Source organism: Lagenorhynchus albirostris, chromosome 9 (genome assembly GCF_949774975.1).
Source record: "Lagenorhynchus albirostris chromosome 9, mLagAlb1.1, whole genome shotgun sequence".
In the NCBI taxonomy this organism is placed as follows: Eukaryota; Metazoa; Chordata; class Mammalia; order Artiodactyla; family Delphinidae; genus Lagenorhynchus; species Lagenorhynchus albirostris.
The window spans coordinates 103,736,953-103,742,537 of record NC_083103.1 but is presented as its reverse complement, the minus strand read 5'-3'; the positions used below and the strand labels follow the sequence as shown (position 1 = coordinate 103,742,537).

The window sequence follows — 5,585 nt, the reverse complement described above, 5'->3', positions numbered from 1 at the left end:
TAAGAATTGCCTTTATTTTTCGGCCGAGCAGCATGTGGGATCATAGTTCCCCAACCAGGGATCGAACCCGTGTCCCCTGCATTGGAAGCGTCGAGTCTTGACCACTGGACCACCAGGGAAGTCCCAAGAATTGCTTTTTAAACAACTTAAAATGTATATAAATCCTATGTGTTGATCATGGAAAATTAGAAAATACAAATAAACAGAATAAAAGAAAATAAAAATCATCTATAATCCTACTAGCCAGAGATAAAAACTGGTAACATTTTGGTGTCCGTAGCTCCTGTTTGTTCTAAGTCTATATAAATATGTATTTATTTATTATACTGGAATCTTTTTTTGTTTTTTGACAATGGGATGGATCTCATTTATTTAAAACACTATTTCTCACCTTTCTCAAATGGAAGACTGTGAAAAATAAAAGCAGTGCTTTACTGAGCTGTCGTTGACCTGGGAGCAGTGCCGTGCGCGTCCACACTCCCGACCGCTGTGCCCTCAGCTCCTCCTGGCAGTGCCCAGTCCCACCTCACTTTACAGAACAGTCCTGAAGCTGAATCCCATAAAGCTATTGTACACGACATTTACATTAGAAAAAGAGAGCTGGGTGTGGGGAAACCAGGTGTGCTGTTCCCTTTAAGTAAAGTTTGCTCCACAGTTGGGCCATCTTCGCTTCCTCAAGGCAAAACAGCAGATGAACCCAAAGGGGCACAAGACGATGGCCAGGAAGATGCCCAGGAAGGTGAAGGAGTCCTCCAGAGCCCCGACCCCGCAGACAGGGCAGCCTCCAACGACAACGATGGAACTGGCACGGTGCCGGCTGACATTTCGACTGTGGATGTTGCAGACCCTGGGGTGGTGATGGGGTAACCCTGTGACGAGGCAGGGGGAGGGCGGCCGGGGGGAGGGCGCCGTAGCGGTGCGGGCCGCACGCTTAGTCGCCCTGGCCGGCCTCCAGGTGGTAGGCGGGCGGCCGCTCGGGCAGCAGGGGCTTGTGGTCCAGGGCGGGCGGCTCCCGCTCGCGCTCGGGCTCGGCTCCGGCTCGGACTCGCGGGGACGCCAAGACGCCCGGCGGCGGGTCTGGGCCCCCTGGAGGCGGGAGCCGCAGGCTTCCCCCGCCGCGCCTCCCCACGCCTGGAATCTACTTTTTCACTTGACAAAATATCCTGCAGATTTCCCCAATGCAATACATGTGATTCTAGAACACACTCTTTAATCATTGGGGAGCTTTGCATTATGGCTGTATCATAATTTACATACTGCTGGAGTCTTATCTTCCTCTGCCTAAACGGCTTTCAGTAACATTGCTGCTCCTTTTCCACGTATTTTATCCCTTACTTCCCTTCCCACTCCCAGAATGACTCTTAATCATCTACATTTATAGAATGCAAATGAGACCTTCTAAAAACTAAAGTGGCCGTGAAATTCACAAGGTGATATTTTCCGATGGGGAAGGAAGAAGCAAAGTTTTTGCAACATATTTATCCTTTTGATTATTATTTTTGTCATTATTATTCTTATTTGCTTGGGAAACCTTAGTTTTTATTCTCTGAGTAGTAACAAATGATTTGGAGGGGACAAAGGAGATGTCAGGATGGGTAGCAAGACGAAGGTGTGGCTGCAAGAAAAAAAGCCACAACATACTCAAAACTAACAGTAGCTTAAATGAGCAGAAGTTTATGTCACTCTTATATAAAAGTCTGGGGACTTCCCTGGCAGTGGGAAGACTTCACGCTTCCACTGCGGGGGAGCATGGGTTTGATCCCTGGTCAGGGAACTAAGATCCCGCGTGCCGCGTGGTGTAGCCAAAAGGAAAAAATTTAAAATAAAAAAGGAAAAGTCAGGAGGTAGGCACTCCGATACAGTACTCCATGGAGTATCAAAACCCAGACTTCTTCTACTTGCTCTCCTAAACATTTTCTTCTACTCCCGAATTCACCTCACAAGGTTCACATGGTTGCTTTAACTCTAGCCATTACATCGACATTCCATCCAGAGGGGAGGATATGAAAAAATGGAGAAGAAAATGTCATTCTTTTAAAATGCACTGTTTTTGGAAATTGAACATGTCATGTCTGCTTAGTCACTTGGCCACCTATGGATGTGTGAGAAGCTGGGAAATATAGTCTTTATCTCAGTGTTCATGGGTCCAGATAAAAATCAAGAATGCTATTGCTGGGACTTCCCTGGCGGTCCATTGCTTAGGATTCTGTGCTCTCACTGCCAAGGGCCCGGGTTCAATCCCTGGTCGGGGAGCTAAGATCCCACAAGCCTCACAGTGTGTCCAAAAAAAAAAAAAAAAGGATGTTATTGCTATAGAAGAAGGAGAGAATGGATATTGGGGCAGAATCAGATATCTCTGCCATGAGAACCACCAGATGATTAATAAATGTCAAAATTTTTCTAAAGTAAATTATTTAATTATACGTAGTTTAATTGAAAGTAACTATAAAACTAGTCCTTCATGGAGGAGGATCAAACTCAAGGAAAATATCAATTACATTAACAGTCAAATGTAATCAAACTCTCGCCATGAACAGATGGGCTAAGTAAATACACACTCAGTACTTTAATCCCTGCTGGATTTCTGAAATCAGCCAGCTCCCTCTGAAGGAACATGTGTTAAAGGAAAGAAAAACGGATATCCCTTGAGCATCTTCATCAGCACCTGGTTTCATCAGAATGGGGCTCTATAATCCATCAGGAGCTGAGAGCTGCAGATTCCATGGCACACCCAGATCCAATTCCCAAATCCCTTGGGTAAAGGAAGTGAGAAGAGTAGGCTATATGGAGAGAGGAAGAAAGCTAGTCGCCTTGACAACCCAGTGACTTTGCTCCTGCTGCTTCAACTGTCTAGAATCTCTTGTCTCTTCTCTACAGGAAGAAGTGCTGCTTTTCTTTCTCAGCGTTTAAGGTATCATTCAAATATTTATTTGCTTCCCATGATACTTGTTCCCTGACTCTTTAATTTTGGGACCCATTCAATCATCCATTCGGCAAATACTGAGAAGTCTATCACATGCCAGGAGCGGTACTTGGCACCGGGTGGGGGGACTCACTAGTCAGTTAGACGAGCCTGTGCCTTCAAGCCACATATAGCACCAATTAGGATGGCTAGCCTAGCGCTCCCCCAGTGTGCTAAGCTGTCTAAACAAAGGATGGAGAGCTTCTGCAGAGCAGAAACCTGGTGTTTTAATTGACAAATACTTACAGAGAACTATGTGCCAGCCACTGTTCTGTTCTGTGTGCATTAAGTATATTGATTCTGTCAAGTCATATAGCAATCCCATGAGTTATAGTCTCATTATTACCTTATTTCGCAGACAATGAAACTGAAGCATAGAGAGGTTAAGTGTGCCCAAGGTCACACAGCTAGTAAGCAGTGAAGCTAAGATAAACGCACATTCAGTGCTTTACTGTGAGTCTGGCTCTAGTGTACATGCTTCACTAATATGCCATGTTTTATAATGATTCATGCTACCTGAATTCCTAGTATTTACTAGGACGCCTGGAACATAGTAGGTATTCAGTAAACATATGTTGAATAGAAATGAGCCAGCTAGGGCTTCCCTGGTGGTGCAGTGGTTGGGAGTCCGCCTGCCGATGCAGGGGATGCAGGTTCGTGCCCCTGTCCGGGAAGATCCCACATGCCGCGGAGCGGCTGGGCCCGTGAGCCATGGCCGCTGAGCCTGCGCGTCCGGAGCCTGTGCTCCGCAACGGGAGAGGCCACAACAGTGAGAGGCCCTCGTACCGCAAAAAAAAAAAAAAAAAAAAAGGAATGAGCCAGCTGCTTGACATTGGGCAAGTTATCCTCTCTGAAACACAACTTCTACAAAGAAGAAATTGGACTGGGAGATCTCTAAGGTTCCTTGAAACTCTCAATTTGTTCCCTGTTCACATACTAGATAACTTAGGTGTGGCAGAGCTCTTGAAGGGTCATCAGACGGAGTCCTAGGGTTCAGTCTGATTTCATCTACAGCAGGCAGGTGGGAATTCCTTTAGTTGACTGCGTTTTTCAGGATGTCCCACCTTTTTGAGTCTGAGGAGTAGACGATTTATAGGTTCTGTGAATGGCATACTGTAGCAGGATAAATAGGATATCTAAAAAGTTCCTTCATTGGGTGCAAAGGTACACACTTTCCTCTTGCATGGACAGTAGTTTTGTAACAGAGAATGTTTTGGTCACACTTCACTTCAATTTCAAGCAGCCTTGGATTATACTCTGAACTCTATGGATTCGTGATAGAGGGAACACTGTCATGCTTCTCAGACCTCTAATCTTGGTAAATGTGGCTACAAACAATGCAGTATCCCCAATAATAGACTGCTCTGACTTACTTTTTCAGATTACACATTGTGCCCCAAAGACCTAAGGGTACACTGCCAGACCTTTGACCAAAGACCAGCAAAATCCCCATCCTCTGACCAAATGCCAGCTTCAGTCACTGTACTTTGGCTGGTCTTCTCCCCCCTGCAGCGTCAGCTGGCCTGCACATTTCCCTTCCCCACTCAGCTCCTGCTGCCTGGTAATCACTGAATTGGCAGGACTGCCGACTCTGGTGAGTAATGGTCAGACAGGGGCAGTGCACTGGGCTAAGACTGACTGTATGGGAGAACATTGGTGGTCATGAGCTTCCCTAAGCCTCCATCAACAGTCATATTATTTTCTCTGTGGAGCAGGACCGTGTGCCCTTGCACTTGAGGACCTAATGTACCCCGACTGGTTTCGACTATTTGCTCGACTCTGAAAGCCTCTTACATAACACTTTATTGTTTTGCTGAGGCAGGAATTGAACGCACACCCTGTGAGATTGGTATGAAGTTCAGAGTGAGTCTCTTTGCCAGTTAGTGTTAGTCAAACCCCTAACAGCTGGGCATGACTCCTTTTAGGCATCTAAGATTTGATCTCCATTAATTTTCCTGACAACCCAGTGAGATTCTTCTTACTATTATCCCAGTTTTACGCATGAGAGAATTATATGTTCTAGTGCTAATCATACATTTAAAAATTCTTGGAGGTCTAAGAGTGTCTCCTTCCCCCAGAGGGAGGAGAGGTAAGGGCAAACTGTGGGTTAAGGGGCGAGTTCCTAGCACACACCATTGTATGGAGGCTCTGCTCTTCATTGATGGATGAATTTCTTCCCTTCATCCCCAGTCTCTATTTTTATTCCTTTCCTCCATGAGTTCTTGTAAATAATGTAGTGTTTTGTATGCATGTGTTTTTAATTGACTTATGTGTCTAATTGCGCTACTCCGCGTTTCCACTGTAGGGGGCACGGGTTCAATTCCTGGTCAGGGAACTAAGATGCCACGTGCTACACCACAGCCAAATGAAAAAACATTTTTTTTAAATTCAAAACTATGTTTTTAATATCCAACCATGTCACTAACTGTATATCTAGTTCAGTGCTTCAATCTGCAACATGTTATTCCATAGGATACATTCTTAGCATTTTATGTATCCAGCCCCCTAGTTATGGACACTAGGGGAATTTTATATATATAAATCATATATATATCTCATATCTATATATGTAGAAGTGATGTGTCACAGCACATATGTAAACCGCACTTTACTAAGTACCGCC

The 5,585-nt window shown here is 45.0% G+C and overlaps 1 pseudogene; it reads right to left on the bottom strand.

Annotated features, from left to right (window-relative positions):
* Positions 1–526: 526 nt before the first annotated feature.
* Positions 527–5,585, bottom strand: part of LOC132526566 (membrane protein BRI3-like) — a 5,699-nt pseudogene continuing 640 nt past the window's right edge.